At 35.2% G+C, this 19,381-nt stretch overlaps 1 non-coding gene across 1 annotated transcript; it reads left to right on the top strand.

Moving 5' to 3' along the window:
- Positions 1-3,707: 3,707 nt before the first annotated feature.
- LOC136377674 (U1 spliceosomal RNA) lies at positions 3,708-3,867 on the top strand. Its single transcript, XR_010746351.1, has one exon. It is a non-coding gene; the product is annotated as a U1 spliceosomal RNA (small nuclear RNA).
- The last annotated feature ends 15,514 nt before the right edge of the window (positions 3,868-19,381 follow it).

Below are 19,381 nucleotides of genomic sequence, written 5' to 3' on the forward strand. Positions count from 1 at the left end.
GGAAATAATAAAAATCAGATCAGAAATAAATGAAGTAGAGAACAGAAAAACTATAGAAAAAATCAATAAAACAAGGAGCTGATTCTTTGAAAAGATCAACAAAATTGACAAACCCTTGGCAAGACTGACTAAGAAAAAAAGAGAAAGGACTCATAAACAAAATCCAAAATGAAAGAGGAGATATCACCACAGATATCATAGATATACAAAGAATTATTGTAGAATACTATGAAAAACTATATGCCACCAAATTTAACAATCTGGAAAAAATGGATAAATTTCTAGAACAATACAATCTTCCTAGACTGAGTTACAAAGAAGTAGATAACCTAAAAAGACCCATAAGCCGGGAGAAAATAGAAATAACTATCAAAACCCTACAAAAAATAAAAGTCCAGGGCCAGATGGCTATACCAGTGAATTCTATCAAACATTCAAATAAGATTTGGTTTCTATTCTACTCAAACTCTTCCAAAAAATTGAAGAAGAAGCAATATTTTGAAACATATTTTATGAGGCCAACATAATCCTAATACCAAAACCTGTCAAGGACAACACACAAAAAAACCCTCTAGACCAATATCTCTAATGAATACAGATGCTAAAATACTAAACAAAATACTAGCAAGTCAAATACAGCAACACATTAAAAAAATGATACATCATGATCAAGTGGGTTTCATCTTGGAATCACAAGGATGGTTCAACATACATAAAACAGTTAACGTAATACACCATATCAACAAAACAAAGAACAAAAATCATACAATTATATCAAGGTACAGAAAAGGCATTGCATAAAATACAACATCATTTTGTGTTTAAAACACTCAACAAAATGGGTATAGAAGAAAAATATCTCAATATAATAAAGGCCATTTATGACAAACCATCAGCTAACATCATATTAAATGGCAAAAAACTGAAAGCTTTTCCTCTAAAATCAGGATCAAGACAAGGCTGCCCACTCTCTCTACTCTTATTCAACGTAGTGCTGGAAGTTCTAGCCAGAGCAATCAGACAAGAGAAATAAATAAAAGGCATTCGTATTGGGAACGAATAAGTAAAAGCTCCACTTTTTGCAGATGATATGATCCAGTACATCGAAAACCCCAAAGACTCCACAAAAAGACTATTAGAAACAATAAACCAATACAGTAAGTTCACAAGATACAAAATTAATATACAGAAGTCTATGCCTTCTTTTATGCCAACAATAAAATTTCAGAAAATGAATTCAAAAAATAATCCCTTTCACTGTTGCAACAACAAAAAATACTTAGGAATAACCATAACAAAGAATGTAAAGGACCTATATAATGAAAACTACAAAGCATTGTTAAGGAAAATAAAAAAAGATACAATGGAAAGGAAAAATATTCCTTGTTCTTGGATAGATAGGAAGAATAATATATATATTTAAAATGACCATATTACCCAAAGCAATATACAAATTTAATGCAATCCCATCAAAATACCAATGTCATTTTTTAAAGAAATGGAACAAAAAATCATTGGGTTTATATGGAACTATAAAAAACCTTGAATAGCCAAAGTAATTGTAAGGAAAAAGAACGAAGCTAGGGGCATTACAATACCTGACTTCATGTTATATTATAGAGCCATGATCATCAAAACAGCATGGTATTGGTAGGAAAACCGACATTCAGACCAATGGAACAGAAGAGAGCCTAGAAATAAAACCACATATATATGGTCAAATCATCTTTGATAAAGGAGCCAAAACACACAATAGAAAAAAGAAAGTCTCTTTAATAGATGGTGCTGGGAAAACTGGAGAGCCACATGCAGAAGAATGAAACTCGACTACAGTTTGTCTACTTGTACCAAAATTAATTCAAAATGGATCAAAGACTTAAATATAAAACCTGAAACAATAAATTACATAGAAGAAAACATAGGTACTAAACTCATGGACTGTGGCCATAAAGAACATTTTATAAATTTGACTCCAAAGGCAAGGGAAATGAAGGTAAAGATAAATGAATGGGACTACATCAGACTAAGAAGCTTTTGTACAGCAAAAGAAACTGACAATAAAATAAATAGACAGTCAACTAAATGGAAGATAATATTTTCAAACAACTCAGATAAGGGCCTAATATCCAAAATATACAAAGAACTCACAAAACTCAACAACAAACAAGCAAACAATCCAATAAAAAAAATGAGAAGAGGACATGAACAGAAACTTCTCCCAGGAAGAAATACAAATGGCCAAAAGATATATGAAAAGACACTCATCTTCACTATTAGAGAAATGCAAATCAAAACTACAATTAGATACCTCCTCACACCTGTTAAATTAGCTTTTTATCAACAAGACAGGTAATAACAAGTGTTGGAGAGGCTGCAGAGAAGAAGAAACCCTCATTCACTGTTGGTAGGAATGTAAAGTAGTACAACCATTATGGACGAAAGTATGGTGGGTCCTCAAAAAATTAAGACTAGAACTACCATATGACCCTGCAATATCTCTACTGGATATGTACCCCAAAATTCAAAAACATTGGTACATAAAGACACATGCACCCCCTTCTTTATCACAGCATTTTTTACAGTGGCCAAGACATGGAAACAACCAAAAATCCCTTCAATAGAATATTGGATAAAGAAGATGTGGTACATATATATTATACTATGGAATACTACTCAGCCATAAGGAATGATGATATAGGATCATTTATGACCACTTGGATGGACCTTGATAACATTATACTGAGTTAAATAAGTAAATCAGAAAAAAACTAAGAACTGTATGATTCCATATATAGTTGGGACACAAAATTGAGACTCATGGACATAGATAAGAGTGTAGTGGTTACCAGGGGGAGAGGAAGGGAGGAACGGGAGGATGTGGGGGGGGGGAAGGGACATAAAGAAAACCAAATAAAAGGTGATGGAGGACAATTTGACTTTGGGTGATGGGTATACAATATAATCAAATGTCAAAATGATCTGGAGATGTTTTCTGTAAATCTATGTACTCTAATTGATCAATGTCACCCCATTAAAATTGTCTAAATTAAAAAAAAGAAAACCTCAAAATACAGTATAGAAAGGCAAACTGACAGAATTAAAGGGAGAAATAGGTGATCCACAATATTAGTTGGAGAAGCCATATCCTACTTTTAGATAATGTTAAGCAACAATGGATAGAAATGTGCAGTACCAAACAGAACACAATAATAAGAGGTTGAGTGAGTAATCAAAGACTTTGCAATGAAGAAAAGCCAAAGACCAGATCACTTCATTAATGAATTCCACCAAACATTTAAAGAATTAACACCAATCATTCTCAAACTTTTCAAAAAAAATAGAAAAGAACGCTTCCTAACTTCTTCTATTGGTCAACATTATCCTAATACCAAAGCCAAATAAAGATATGACAAAAAACTAGAGACCAATGACCTTATAAATGTAGATGCCATAATCAAATATATTTCACAAACTATACTGAATAACAAACTGAACAACAGCATATTGGAAGGATTATACTCCATGAAAAGGTGGATTTATCTCAGGAATGTAAAGGTATATCAATGTGAGAAAATCAATCAGTGTCATATACATTACATTAATATAACAAGGGGAATAAAGCTATATATCATTTCAATTGATTGAGAGAAAGTATTTGACACAATTTGAAGTATTTTATGATAAAATTTAAAAGAACTCAAGAAACTATACTTAACTGGCAGGGGAGATACCATGATCACGAAGGTGGTTTTCCCAGGGCGAGGCTTATCCATTGCACTCCGGATGTGCTGACCCCTGCGATTTCCCCAAATGTGGGAAACTCGACTGCATAATTTGTGGTAGTGGGGGACTGCGTTCGCACTCTAAAAAAAAAAAAAAAAAAAAGAACTCAAGAAACTAGGAATAGAAGGAAAATTCCTCACTATAACAAAGGGGATTTATGAAATTGTGCAAAACTTACAGCTGACACCATACTCAATGGTAAAGGACTGAAAAATTTCCCCTAAGATCAAGAAGAAGACCAGGATGCTCACTTTTACCACTGTTATTTAACACTGTACTGGAAGTTCTAGCCAGAAAAATTGGGCAAGGAAAAGAAATAAACATTAAAATTGGAAAAGACAAAGTCAAACTATATTTCCAGATGGCATGATCCGACAAGGAAAACCTCAAAGAATTCCCAAACAAATGAAGAAAACCACTAGACCCAATTAAAGAATTCAGTGAAATTACAGGGTAAAAATCAATACCAGCAATCTATAAGCCAGCAAAGAACATTCTCTAAAGGAAATTAACAAAACATGTCTATTTACAATAGTATCCAAAAGGACAAGTTCTTAAGAATAAATTTAACCAAGGAGGTGAGAGACTAGTACATTGGAAACTACAAGATTTCTGAAATGAAAAACATAAACAAACGTAAAGACATTCCTTGTTCATTGTATCGGAAGATAATATTGTTAAGATAGATAAAAATAACACTCAAAGCCGTCTACAAATTTAATTCCATTCCTATCAAAAGTCCAATTTTTTTTTTCAGAAATGAACAGGCTGATTCTCAAATTTATGTGTAATTTCAAGAAACCCTCAATAACCAAGACAATACTGAAAAAGAAAAAAAATAAAGAATCATAGCTAATACTTTCCAAACTTACTACAAAGCAACAAATAATCAAGACAGTGTGGTATTGGCATAAATATGGGCTTAAGACCAATGGAATAGAATTGAGAGTCCAGAAAACAACCCGTATGTAAGTGGGAAAACAGCCTAGTATATAATGGTGAATATAACTTTAAAACTCTTAAGTGAAAACATAGGGATAAATTTTTATTCCAAAGCTTAGATGTAGCAATGGATTTATACAAATAATACCAACAGCATATGCAAAAGGAAAAAAAAATAGATAAATTGGACCATATCAAAATTAAAAATGTTTGTCCTCCAAATAACATAATTAAGAAACTGAAAAGACAATCTATAGAGTGGGAGAAAATATTTACAAATTATATATCTGATGAGGGTCTAGTATCTCGAGAACATAAAGAACTATTATACCTCAACAATAAAATGTTAAGCAATTCATTTTTAAAAATATGTAAATGACATTTCTTCAAAAAAGATATACAAATGGCCAAAAAGCACATGAGAAGGTGTTCAGCATCATTAGATTTTTAAAAAATCCAAATCAAAACCCAATAAAATACCTTTTCATACCCACTAGAATGGCAATAATTAAGAAAATGGAAGATAAATGTTGGCGAGAAGGTGGAGAATATAAAGCCCTTGTACATTGTTGGTAGGAATGTAAAATGGTGCAATCATTGTGGAAAACAATTTTATTCTGAAAAACTCAAACATAGAATTAATAAAAGATTACACAATTTCTCCCATATGTATTTACCCCAAAATGAAAACAGGAACTCAAACAAGTATTTGTACCTGAGTGTTTACAGCAGCACTATTCACAATAGCTGAAAAGTAGAAACAACCCCCAAAACATGCCAAGTGAAAGCCAAACACGAAGGTTACATATTGTGTCATTCTATTTATTTACTTAATTATTTATCGACTCTGAACTATTTTATTTTTAAATTTTTTTATTATAGTTGGCATATAATATTAAATTAGTTTCAGGTATACAACATAGTGATTCTACATTTATATAAATACATTATAATGTGATCACCACACTAAGTCTAGTAACCACCTGTCTGTATGATTCCTTTTATATGAAATATACAGAATAGGTAAATACAGAGACAGAAAGCAAATTAGCAGTAGCTAGGGGATGAGGGAGAGAAAAAATGGCCTAATGGTTATGAGGTTTTTATTTTGGGATGATGAAAAGGTATTGGGACTGGATGGAAGTGGTTGTTAGACAATATTGTGGCTATACTAAATGTCATTGAATTATACACTTTAAAATGGCTAAGTTTTAAATCCAAATGTCTTCTCAATTTAAAAAAATCAAATGGATTATTTTATTGATTAGAAGTAAGAATATCAAATAGGTACCTATAAATATGATAAATTCAAGTAGATGGAATGACTTCACTTCTAAAATGTATAGTAATAATATTTATCTTTGTTGTCTATTCTAATATCCTACTTAATTGCTATAATATGCTAACAGATATATCTAAATAATACTTGCCTTGAATTGAGGGGGAGTGAGTGAATAGGAGTTGGAATCAGAAGATTTGGGCTACTAATTTTTTGTAAAACCAGACAAGCACCCCAAACAATTGTCAAGGTTTTCTCAATGCTCTTCTACCAGCACAAACCATCAATGTCTATCTACTAAAACCAGCTCATCTGGCCTGACCTGTGGTGGTGCAGTAGATAAAGGGTCAACCTGGAATGCTGGGGTTGCCAGTTCAAAACCCTGGGCTTGCCCAGTCAAGGCACATACAGGAAACAACTTTTATGAGTTGATGCTTCTTGCTTTCACCCCCCCCCCCAAAAAAAATCAATAAAAACAAAAAACACATCTGGTCTTACCTTGATAATCCATACAGGTTGTCCTTTATCAAATCCAAAGGTACCACCTTAGAAAGATTTGTGATTTTTGTTGTTTGTAGTTCATTTTCTAATCTACTAGTTATATCCTTTTTTCTAAATACATAAACATATTGGGTAATTTAACTGTCATGTGGGAAATTGTCCTAGCACAATGGTAGTCTCCAAGTACCATCAAGCTACCCCAAAGGGGCTCACAGACTAAAAGTAAGATGCTTGGATCATTTAGTTAATTCAATCAATTTAAAACACACACACACACAAAGAGGAAAAAGAAGTTATAAGATAAAACATTAAGTATATGTTGCAAGTAGGGCAGAAGGACCACATTGCCTAGATTCTTGTTTAAGCAATGTTGATATGCCTTGCCTCTCCCTTAGCTGCATTAACGTTCCTTGTTGATCTTGGAGTCAGGAGAACCAGAGGTAAGGCTGAGGAAAGGGGATAAGCAGATAGAAGGCTCTCAGAGTTAACATCACACACAATTGAAACAAAGAAATATAGGGACAGGTATTGGCCACAGCTATATTTCACTAATTAGCCAGATGAGCAGCTACATATTTTATTTGTACTTCTTGTCTTGGCAAGGGAGGCCAGAATCATGTCAACAATTACTATAAGGTCTCATGAATAACTGAATATTTAATATGTCTCATATTCATGCATCACAAATATTAGGTGCCTCCTGGTCTTTTATTTATTTATTTATTTATTTATTTATTTATTTATTTACAGAGACAGAGAGAGAGTCAGAGAGAGGGATAGACAGGGACAGACAGACAGGAACGGAGAGATGAGAAGCATCAATCATTAGTTTTTTGTTGCGCATTACAACACCTTAATTGTTCATTGATTGCCTTCTCATATGTGCCTTGACCGCGGGCCTTCAGCAGACCGAGTAACCCCTTGCTCGAGTCAGTGACCTTGGGCTCAAGCTGGTGAGCTTTTGCTCAAACCAGATGAGCCCTCACTCAAGCTGGCAACCTCGGGGTCTCGAACCTGGGTCTTCTGCATCCCAGTCCGACACTCTATCCACTGCGCCACCGCCTGGTCAGGCGCCTCCTGGTCTTTTAATGCCTACCTATATTATTTATGATCTAACATGCATTCACAGGTTAATAACTTGCTTATCTATTTTAACATATTTAGGGACTTCTTCCCATGTCACAGAAGCTATTTGATGTTATTATCTATATTTAACACATTTTACGTCTCACCTGTCTTAAAACTACCGACTTATTTATTATTTATGTTTAGCACAGCTATTTTTATCCATCCCATTTGTTTTTCTTGAGTTTCATAGTAGAAGTTAATAATCTCAGTTAATATATGAAACCCATGCTACACTAATTAATAAGAAATGACATTTTAATATCATAAGCTATGTTCAAGGTATTACATTATATGTAGTATACAATGGTGGGATTTAGCCAGTTTGCACCAGTTTGACAAAACCAATACCTATTTTTTTTTATTGAGTTCAATGAACCAGTTGTTAAAATGGTACTTGTAATGAGGGTTCTCTCTAAGGTGGGCACCTGGGCAGCTGCCCAACATGGAAATCACAAATTTACATTCCTTACTCTTTTTTAACATTCATCTGCACAACAGTGTATTCTAAGCACCCAAGGTGAGAAAAATTGGGTGGAGCTTTGCTTGTAATATTTATTTATTCATTTCATAAAATTCATTATACCTTTACCTTTGATGGAATCCTACATTTTAATTTTCTCATGTCTGTTACTTCAGTAAATAAACGTATAGTATAAAGAGAAAAAGTGCCAAAGAACCAGGGGTGACAAGCTGTCATTGGAGATATCTTAAATAACAGCTTTATTGTTTTTTGTCAGGTATTATTTAATATTTTTCATTAATATTTTAAAACTCTTACAATCTAGTTTTGTATACCTCTTCTATTATTCTTATTTAAGCATTAAATGCATGAAATAATAAACTATCTTTGGGCATACCATTTTTTCTACTTAGAATGGTCATTAAGGCAGGAAACCAGTTGTTAAATTATTTGAATCCCAACACTGGTATTATACATATAATAGTCCATGCTTTTAAACAAAGGGTACAAAAGATCAGATTAAACAGTGTTAACACACATATTACTGACTAATGCCTTTGCCTCTTTAACATAGGACCTAGTACTATCCAAACTCTCTGTCAGGTAAGTTGGCAAGTTCTCAGAGTGCTTCAAATGCACTCACAAATAGTCCACTTAATATTTGCACTTGACTTTCTGGTGGATACAATACACTCATATATTTCAGGAATAGAATATACCTACCTTCAAGAAGATATATGATCTAACAGAAAATATTACTTCCTAGTGTCATTTGGAATTTATTTTTAATTCCCTTCTCCCCCATCTCAGTGAGATTCTTGTGAGTCTAGTGTAGTACTAGGTAAAGCCATGTCTCAAAGATTCTGAGAAAGTCTGAACATACTCATATGTAAGACTGCCTTATTGGATCAAACTCAGTATTCTTGAACTTTCTTTAAAGAATTGTTTTAAAGCATTATGGTCCTATTCCAATGAGCTTCTTGATATCCTATGCCACTGACTCATCAAGAGCAACCACAAATATGTGTCAGTCTCTGACTCAAGTGGAGCTACCTCACACCCATACAAAATCACATATTTATCACTCAAAGTCTTTTTAACACACTTGTATGATAAGTGCCATCACAGTTGAAGAGCACGTGATTCCATAGGGATACAGAAAGTTGCAAGTATGACAGTCCCTGCCTAGGCCTGTCATTCTGAAACCCTCTTAGGTTTTGTCATGCAGGAAATTCCTGCACATATGGTCATATTGTTTCAGGATGACTAAGGATAGGAAATTACCAGAGATAGATTTAATGGCAAGTGCACCAGGCATGTGCCCTGGGCCCCAACTTCTGAAGGGCCCCGCAAAACCCCAACTTTACAATTTTTTCTCATGACACCAAGTTTGGTTTCATATGTACAATTTTAACATTAATAGTACATACTACTTTTTATTTATGTAAAAACATAGTTAACATGTATTTTTATTTTCCCTGTCTCTCTCTATTATTTTAAAGGACCCAATATATTCTTCTGTGCCCAGGGCCTCAACTGACCTTAATCTGCCTCTGGAAATGATTTGTCATCACTAACATATAACCTCCTAACAACGAAGCTAGATGGCATATGTGGTGAAAAAAATTATTTCTGGACCCTGATTGTTAATTCTAGGAGACAGAATCTGTACCAAGGTATAATTGTGCCTTTCTCTTTTGCCACAGTACAAGCAGTCATTAAATGGTGAATAAAAATTACAGAGATGATCAAATCAGTACTGGTCTCATAGATTCCCTTTCATATCTTCTATGAATCTTTGTAACTAAGAAATGGAAATTATTACAAGGTCTTATACAAATTAAAATTTCTATCCTATAGTCCCAGATTTCATTATGTTGGCTGTAAGAGATGTTATATGCAAAGACTGTGTCTCTAACGGAAATCTTAGAATTACAAAAGAAACTCTAAATAGGAGCCCCTTCATGAAGACCTATCCAATTGGATTTGGCAATTTGGAGGCTGAAAAATGATCTACTTCCTTTAAGGAAAACTTTGGATCAAGAGGCAATATTTAAACAGATCCCTGGAACTCAAAGTCAATGGCATATTTCAGAACAATCAAATTTAATATGGTTTGAGGTTTTGCAATAAAATTTCATATGATCCTAAGCAAAGAATTAAACTACAGAGTCCAGGAAAAAACTTGAACTGACGATACTAAAAAATAGGTTAAACCAAACCAAAGGAAGCAGACAGTAGGATGGGAGACTGCCAACACAGGGTGGATTGGAACAGATAGTCACATACATTATCATTTTCCAAAACATCCTCTCTCCTGGAAGCCAATGTTACCACTCAGCCTGCCAAAGGCCATATGACCAACTATTAATAACAAACTCAGGTCAAGCAAATTCTACAAGCTCTTAACCCTTTAATATTAAAACAGTACTGTTTTGAAGATGAGGAGGCATATTTGTGTGTTGAAGGAATTTGAAAATTACCGATAGTTTAGAAGAAGTTGCCTCAAGGGACATTTTCTCTCATAAATGTAGTCTTTTCCGCTGCTGAATACTGCAGAAACTGATAGTTAAAGTTCTGCTTAATATTTTAAGCTATTTACAATTTATATGAGATTATTTTCTGTTTTCATATTTCTCAAACAAAAAAAGTTTAATAAGCATTCTATTTACACATGAAATAAAAATGTTATTAGTTTCTAAAATGTTATTTTACTTTTTCTAGGCAAACACTGTATTTGAAATTTTCATTCACATTCTAATTTAATCTTATATATAACACTGCTTTGCAGAGTTAAAAGTTAGAGAAACTAAGGCTCAGAGGAGCTAAGTGATGATTCTGCTCAGTACGAGGGACTGGTTTTATGGGATTAAGGTATCCTCCCACATTCCCCTGCTGCACATATAATTTCCAGAGAAAATACAACCAAACTTAGCAACTCAATATATATTAGTAAAACTTTAAAAAATTTTAATTGAATTTATCGAGGTGACACTGGTTAACATAATTATACAAGTTTCAGATACCCAATTCTACTACACATCTCTGTATACTGCATTGTGGGTTGACCTATAAAATTTGCCATCATAACCATTTTAAAGTTTACAGTTCAGAGATTGAGCACGTTCATATTGTTGTGCAGTTATCATGACCACCCATCTCCAGAATTTGTTTTACCTGGAAAAACTGAAACTTTGTAAGACAGTAAATTCCAACCATTATTCTAACTTTCTGTCTCTATGACTTTGACTACTCTCACATAAGTGGACATACAGTATTTGTCTTTTTGTGACTAGCCTATTTCACTTAGCATATGTCTTCAAAGTTTATCCATATTGTGGCATATGTCAGAATTTCCTTCCTTTTTAAGGCATATCTGACATTTTTCTTATCCATTAATTTGTTTATAAACATTTGGGTTGTTTCCATGTTATAGGTATTACAAACAATACTTTTATGAATATGGGTATACACACATATGTTTGAGTACCCGATTTTAATTCTTTTGGGTATATACCTAAAAGTGGAATTGCTGGATCATATGGTAGTTCAATGTTTAAGTTTTTGAAGAAATGTCATTATCTTTTCCACAGCATATGTACCAGTTTACATTTCTACCAACAGAGGATAAGGTGTTGGTTTCTTTACATTCCTTTCAGTACTGCTTATTTTCTGTTCTGTTTTTGGTTAAATAACAGCCATCCTAATGAGAGTGAGATGGCTTCTCATGGTGGTTATGTTTTGCATTCCCTTAATTACTAGTAATTTTTTTTTATTAATTTTACTAGGGTGACATCAATAAATCAGGGTACATATGTTCAAAGAAAACATGTCCAGGTTATCTTGTCGATCAATTATATTGCATACCCATCACCCAAAGTCAGATTGTCCCCCGTCACCTTCTATCTAGTTTTCTTTGTGCCCCTAACCCCATAATCACCACACTCTTGTCAATGTCTCTTAGTCTCATTTTTATGTCCCACCTACATATGAAATAATGCAGTTCTTGATTTTTTATGATTTACTTATTTCACTCTGTATAATGTTATCAAGATCCCACCATTTTGTTGTAAATGATCCGATGTCATCATTTCTTATGGCTAAGTAGTATTCCTTAGTGTATATGTGCCACATCTTCTTTATCCAGTCTTCTATTGAAGGGTTTTTTGGTTGTTTCCATGTCTTGGCCACTGTGAACAATGCTGCAATGAACATGGGGCTGCATGTGTCTTTACGTATCAATGTTTCTGAGTTTTGGGGGTATATACCCAGTAGAGGGATTGCTGGGTCATAAGGTAGTTCTATTTTCAGTTTTTTGAGAAACCACCATACTTTCTTCAATAATGGTTGTACTACTTTACATTCCCACCAACAGTGAATGAGGGTTCCTTTTTCTTCACAGCCTCTCCAACATTTGCTATTACCTGTCTTGTTAATAATAGCTAATCTAACAGGTGTGAGGTGGTATCTCATTGCAGTTTTGATTTGCATTTCTCTAATAACTAATGAAGATGAGCATCTTTTCATATATCTGTTGGCCATTTGTATTTCTTCCTGGGAGAAGTGTCTGTTCATGTCCTCTTCCCATTTTTTTTATTGGATTGTTTGTTGTTGAGTTTTATGAGTTCTTTGTATATTTTGGATATTAGGCCCTTATCTGAGCTGTTTTTGAAAATATCATTTCCCATTTAGTTGGCTGTCTATTTTGTTGTCGGTTTCTCTTGCTGAGCAAAAACTTCTTAGTCTGATGTAGTCCCATTCATTAACTTTTGCCTTCACTTCCCTTGCCTTTGGAGTCAAATTCATAAAATGCTCTTTAAAACCAAGGTCCATGAGTTTAGAACCTATGTCTTCTTCTATGTACTTTATTGTTTCAGGTCTTATATTTAGGTCTTTGATCCATTTTGAATTAATTTTAGTATAAGGGGACAAACTGTAGTCAAGTTTTATTCTTTTGCATGTGGCTTTCCAGTTTTCCCAGCACCATTTATTGAAGAGGCTTTCTTTTCTCCATTTTGTGTTGTTGGCCTCTTTATCAAAAATTATTTGACCGTATATATGTGGTTTTATTTCTGGACTTTCTATTCTGTTCCATTGGTCTGAGTGTCTATTTTTCTGCTAATACCATGTTATTTTGATTGTCGTGGCGCTATAATATAGTTTGAAGTCTGGTATTGTAATGCCCCCAGCTTCATTCTTTTTCTTTAGGATTGTTTTGGCTATTCGGGTTTTTTTATAGTTCCACATAAATCTGATGATTTTTTGTTCCATTTCTTTAAAAAATGTCATTGGAATTTTGATGGCAATTGCATTAAATTTGTATATTGCTTTGGGTAATATGGACATCTTGATTATATTTATTCTTCCTAACCAAGAACAAGGAATATTCTTCCATTTCATTGTATATTTTTCTATTTCCCTTAACAATGCTTTGTAGTTTTTATTATGTAGGTCCTTTACATTCTTTGTTATGTTTATTCCTAAGTATTTTATTTCTTTTGTTGCAATCGTGAAGGGGATTATTTTTTTGAGTTTGTTCTCAAATGTTTCATTGTTGGCATATAGAAAGGTTATGGACTTTTGTATGTTAATTTTGTATCTTGCGACCTTATTGTACTGGCTTATTGTTTCTAGTAGTCTTTTTGTGGATTCTTTGGGGTTTTCGATGTACTGGATCATATCATCTGCAAAAAGTGATACCTTTACTTCTTCTTTTCCAATACGATGCCTTTTATTTCTTTGTCTTGTCTGATTGCTCTGGCTAGAACCTCTAGCACCACATTAAATAAGAGTGGAGAGTGGACAACCCTGTCTTGTTCCTGATTTAAGAGGGAAAGCCTTCAGTTTTGTGCTATTTAATATGATGTTAGCTGATGGTTTATCATATATGGCCTTTATCATGTTGAGATATTTTCCTTCTATACCCATTTTGTTGAGAGTTTTAAACATAAAATTGTGTTATATTTTATCAAATGTCTTTTCTGCATCTATTGATAAGATCATGTGGGTTTTGTTCTTTGTTTTGTTGATATGGTGTATTACATTAACAGTTTTTACATATGTTGAACCATCCTTGATATTCTGGGATGAATCCCACTTGATCATGATGTATTATTTTTTTAATATGTTGTTGTATTCGATTTGCTAGTATTTTGTTTAGTATTTTAGCATCTGTATTCATTAGAGATATTGGTCTGTAGTTTTCTTATTTTGTGCTGTACTTGCCCAGTTTCGGTATGAGGGTTATGTTGGCCTCATAAAATGTGTTTGGAAGTATTGCTTCTTCTTCAATTTTTTGGAAGACTTTCAGTAGAATAGGAACCAAGTCTTCTTTGAATGTTTGACAGAATTCACTAGTGTAACCGTCTGGGCCTGGACTTTTATTTTTGGGGAGGTTTTTTAATAGTTTTTTCTATTTCTTCCCTACTAATTGGTCTGTTTAGGCTTTCTGCTTCTTCTTGACTCAGTCTAGGAAGATTGTATTGTTCTAGGAATTTATCCATTTCTTCTAGATTGTTGAATTTAGTGACATAAAGTTTTTCATAGTATTCTACAATAATTCTTTGTATATCTATGATGTCCGTGGTGATTTCTCCTATTTCAATTTGGATTTTGTTTATATGAGTCCTTTCTCTTTTTTCCTTGGTAAGTCTTGCCAAGGGTTTGTCAATTTTGTTGATCTTTTCAAAGAACCAGCTCCTTGTTCTATTAATTTTTTCTATAGTTTTTCTGTACTCTATTTCATTTATTTCTGCTCTGATTTTTATTATCTCCTTTCTTCTGCTGGTTTTGGGTTGTCTTTGTTCTTATTTTTTAGTTCCTTAATGTGTGGAGTTAAGTGGTTCACTTGGGCTCTCTCTTGTTTGTTCATATAGGCCTGATGTGGTATGAACTTCCCTCTTATCCCTGCTTTTGCTGCATCCCATAGATTCTGATATGTCGTATTGTCATTTTCATTTGTCTGTATATACCTTTTTATCTCTGTGCCTATTTCTTCTTTCACCCATTCATTTTTTAAAAGTATGTTGTTTAGTTTCCACATTTTTATGGAGTTTTTTTCTTCTTTTTTGCAGCTGAATTCTAGTTTCAAGGCTTTATGTTCAGAAAATATGCTTGGTACAACTTCAATTTTTCTGAATTTGTTGATGTTGTTTTTGTGGCCCAACATTTGGTCAATTCTTGAGAATGATCCATGTACACTGGAGAAAAATATATAATCAGTCACTTTGGGATGAAATGTCCTGTAGATGTCTATCACATCCAGGTACTCTAGTGTTTTGTTTAAGGCCAATATATCTTTATTGATTCTCTGTTTGGATGACCGATCTAGAGCCATCAGCGGTGTATTGATGTCTCCAAGTATGATTGTATTTTTGTCAGTTTTTGTTTTAAGATCAATAAGTAGCTGTCTTATATTTTTTGGTGCTTCTTGGTTTGGTGCATATATATTAAGAATTGTTATGTCTTCTTGATTCAGCATCCCCTTAATCATTATGAAATGACCATATTTGTCTCTGAGTACTTTTGCTGTCTTTTTTTTATAAATAATATTTTATTTTATGGGGTGACATTAATAAATCAGGGTACATATATTCAAAGAAAACATTTCCAGGTTATCTTCTCATTTAGTTCTGTTGCATACCCATCACCCAAAAAGAAATCGTCCTCCGTCACCCTCTAATCCAGTTTTCTTTGTACCCCTCCCCCTCTCCCTCCTTCCCTCCCCGTAACCACCACACTCCTGTCCATGTCTCTTAGTCTCACTTTTATGTCCCACCAATGTATGGAATCCTGCAGTTCTTGTTTTTTTCTGATTCGCTTATTTCACTCTGCATAATGTTACTAAGATTCCACCATTCTGCTGTAAGTGATCCGATGTCATCATTTCTTCTAGCTGAATAGTATACCATGGTGTATATGTGCTCCATCTTCTTTATCCAGTCTTCTACTTTTTTTACAGTGATTAAAAGCCTTTAAGCAAACTCTTGGCCAATACAGCAAGAATTCATAAAAGAGTAGTGTCCTTAACATGTTCACCAAGTCCAAGTTGACCCCATCACCATGCCAAATCCCTGAAAAATGAAACCCAACCACAGTTCAGTCTGTTAAGAGCTGTCACAGGGAGCAGGAGTCCAGGAAAAGTCCACATCCAGGAAAAGTCCGCATGGCACTGGAATTGTTGTCACCATTCTATACTTTGCAGCTCATGTCCAAGTCCCAATGACCTCTGCTTCTAGCTGGTAATGATTCAGGTAGACTGGAAAAGCCATCTGCAGCATGTGTGGAGATGGAGCTTCTGTTCTCCTCTGCCTGGAGAGATGAGACCAGGTTGCTTTTCCCTGGAACTCTGCGACTATGGCATGGTAAAGAGAACATTGGGATACACTAAGCTGGGTGGCAAAGGTAGATTCATAATAGAAGTTGCCAAAAGGGGGAAAGAGAGTGCTAAATTAGGAGTAGGTCCCTGCCTGAAATATGAGTGGGGCATTGAGGTAGGAGGGATAAAGGAAACACTATATATTAAGCAAAGCAGCAGAAAATAGGACTATCAACATCCACAACAGAGATCTTTGAGGGAAGAATAAAAAACCTGACTATTCATGCAAAACATGGTTAAGTGGACCATGTGCAAATGAGATCAGTTTACCTGCTTCTTGGATAAAATACCCTAGGCTCGTCCACAGTGTCGTAGATGGGTTCGATGGCCCTGGGCACCTTCAGCCTTCAGTGGCAAACCCCAGCTTTCTGGGCAAGGTTAGGTCATAGGTGGCTGGAGCAGGGCTGGAAGAGACTGAACCCTCCCTTAGAGGAGCGAGGGAGAAGCTTAAATTCCAGTGTCCTTGTTTCCTCACAGCAGAGGCATGTAAGCCTGGCAGGCTTTAGCTCAATGACCTTGCTTTTCACTATTGAAGCAGGACCCAGATGGCATCCTATGAGACCCCTTTGGGGTGTTGGAGCCTTTAAGGGTGTATCCTAAAAGCTGGTAGTTCCCCTGATCTCTATTGGGCTTTTTCTTTCTCTAGGTATCTTAAAAGCCATGCTCAGAAGATCTCGCTGAGGGGTTTGAGGATCCACATCTGCCTATATAAATCTTTTCCATATATCTGGAGCTATTTGGAAAAAGACAAAACAATGTTATTAGCTGGATCTAATAAAGAAGGTAGTAGTTTGCAGGCAAAAAAGATTTGGTGTCTCCTGTTCATCAGCATTCAAAAGAAATGTAATTTTTTTTTTTAAGTAAAAAGCATGATATGGTAGACCCATAGGGGTTCCAGGATATGACTACCCCCTTTAAATTTTTTTTTAAATTGACCTTAAAATGTTTGCTGAGTATACTTTAATAATACCTTAACTTTAAAGATTGTAAGCATGACAAAATACAGTAAATGCTTTTGCTTCATATGCAGGAGCATTTTCATTTTAGCCAGTTAAGAAATCCAATAATAGAACAGTGCATACAGACCATGAGCTATAACATGCTTAGCAGCCTCTCCTGTTCTGACAGAGGTTACTATAGATCAGGAATATGTATCCACTGTAATGTGGACATACGACTGTTTGCCAGATGAAGGTATATGAGTAACATCCATCTACCAAAGTTGTCCTGGTAGGGGTCCTTGAGGGTTAACTCCAAATGAAGGGGCAGTATAGGACCCCTTGGACAGGATTTCCCAATCTGCCATGCGGCTTCCCGAGAAAGCTGAAACTGTTTACACTGGGCTGCAGTGTTCTGGTGATGAATAGTATGAGACTGACTTGCTCGGTCTGTCATGGTTGCTCCATATAATTTTCTTTTTGGAAGCTTGATCAACAAGGGCATTCCTAGGCCCTGGCTGATTGGCTCAGTGGTAGAGCATTGGCCTGGTGTGCAGGATTCCTGGGTTCGATTCCCGGCCAGAGCACACAGAAGAAGCGCCCATCTACTTCTCCACCCCTCCCCCTCTCCTTCCTCTCTGTCTCTCTCTTCCCCTCCCGCAGCCAAGGCTCCATCAGAGCAAAGCCACCCCAGGCACTAAGGATGGCCCCATGGCCTCTGCCTCAGTTGCTAGAATGGCTCTGGTTGCAACAGAGCAACACCCCAGATGGGCAGAGCATTCCCCCCTGGTAGGCATGCCAGGTGCATCCCGGTCGGGCGCATGCGGGAGTCTGTCTGACTGCCTCCCCATTTCCATCTTCAGAAAAATACAAAAAATAAATAAATAAAAGAAAAAATACAACAAAAAAAAAGAAAGAAAAGAGAGAGAAAAAATAGGGCATTCCCTTGTGTTAAAGCTCCAGGGAGCATGGGGTGAGCTTGAGTATGTCCTATGAAACATGGAGCTCTATGTTGACATATAAGTCTTTGAAGAAGGAGGAACTGCTGAAATAGTTCATTAGCATTTGTCCCTAAGACAGCAGTCTTTATAGTGGAAACACCATAAGTAAATATTTGCTGTCTGTCTATAGATTGAAGAAGGAATATGGCAAATGCTGAAAAGCCATGATCTTTGTGCCCCTCCCCTCCCCCAATCCCCTCCCTCTCCTCCCCCCACCCTGTATCCCCAACACTGTTGTCCATGTCTCTGAGTCTCATCTTTATGTCCCACCTATGTATGGAATCATATAGTTCTTAGTTTTTTCTGATTTACTTCTTTCGCTCAGTATAATGTTATCAAGGCCCATCCATGTTGTTGTAAAAGATCCTATGTCATCATTTCTTATGGCTGAGTAGTATTCCATAGTATATATATACCAAAGCTTTTTCATCCACTCATCCTTTGATGGACACTTGGGCTGTTTCCATATCTTTGCTATTGTGAACAATGCTGCCATAAACATGGGGGTGCATTTCTTCTTTTCAAACAGTGCTATGATGTTCTTGCGGTATATTCCTAACAGTGGTATAGCTGGGTCAAAAGGCAGTTCGATTTTTAATTTCTTGAGGAATCTCCATACTGTTTTCCACAGTGGCTGCACCAGTCTGCATTCCCACCAGCAGTGCAGGAGGGTTCCCTTTTCTCCACATCCTCACCAGCACTTATTCTGTGTTGTTTTATTGATGAACGCCATTCTGACTGGTGTGAGGTGATATCTCACTGTGGTTTTAATTTACATTTATCTAATCATTAGTGATGTTGAACATTTTTTCATATGCCTATTGGCCATCTGTGTGTCCTCTTTGGAGAAGTGTCTATTAATTTCTTTTGCCCATTTTTGGATTGGATTGTTTGTCTTCCTGGTATTAAGTATTACAAGTTCTTTATAAATTTTGGTTATTAACCCCTTATCAGATGCAATGTCAAATATAT

The sequence above is a fragment of the Saccopteryx leptura genome, chromosome 6 (assembly GCF_036850995.1).
Source record: "Saccopteryx leptura isolate mSacLep1 chromosome 6, mSacLep1_pri_phased_curated, whole genome shotgun sequence".
NCBI lineage: Eukaryota > Metazoa > Chordata > Mammalia > Chiroptera > Emballonuridae > Saccopteryx > Saccopteryx leptura.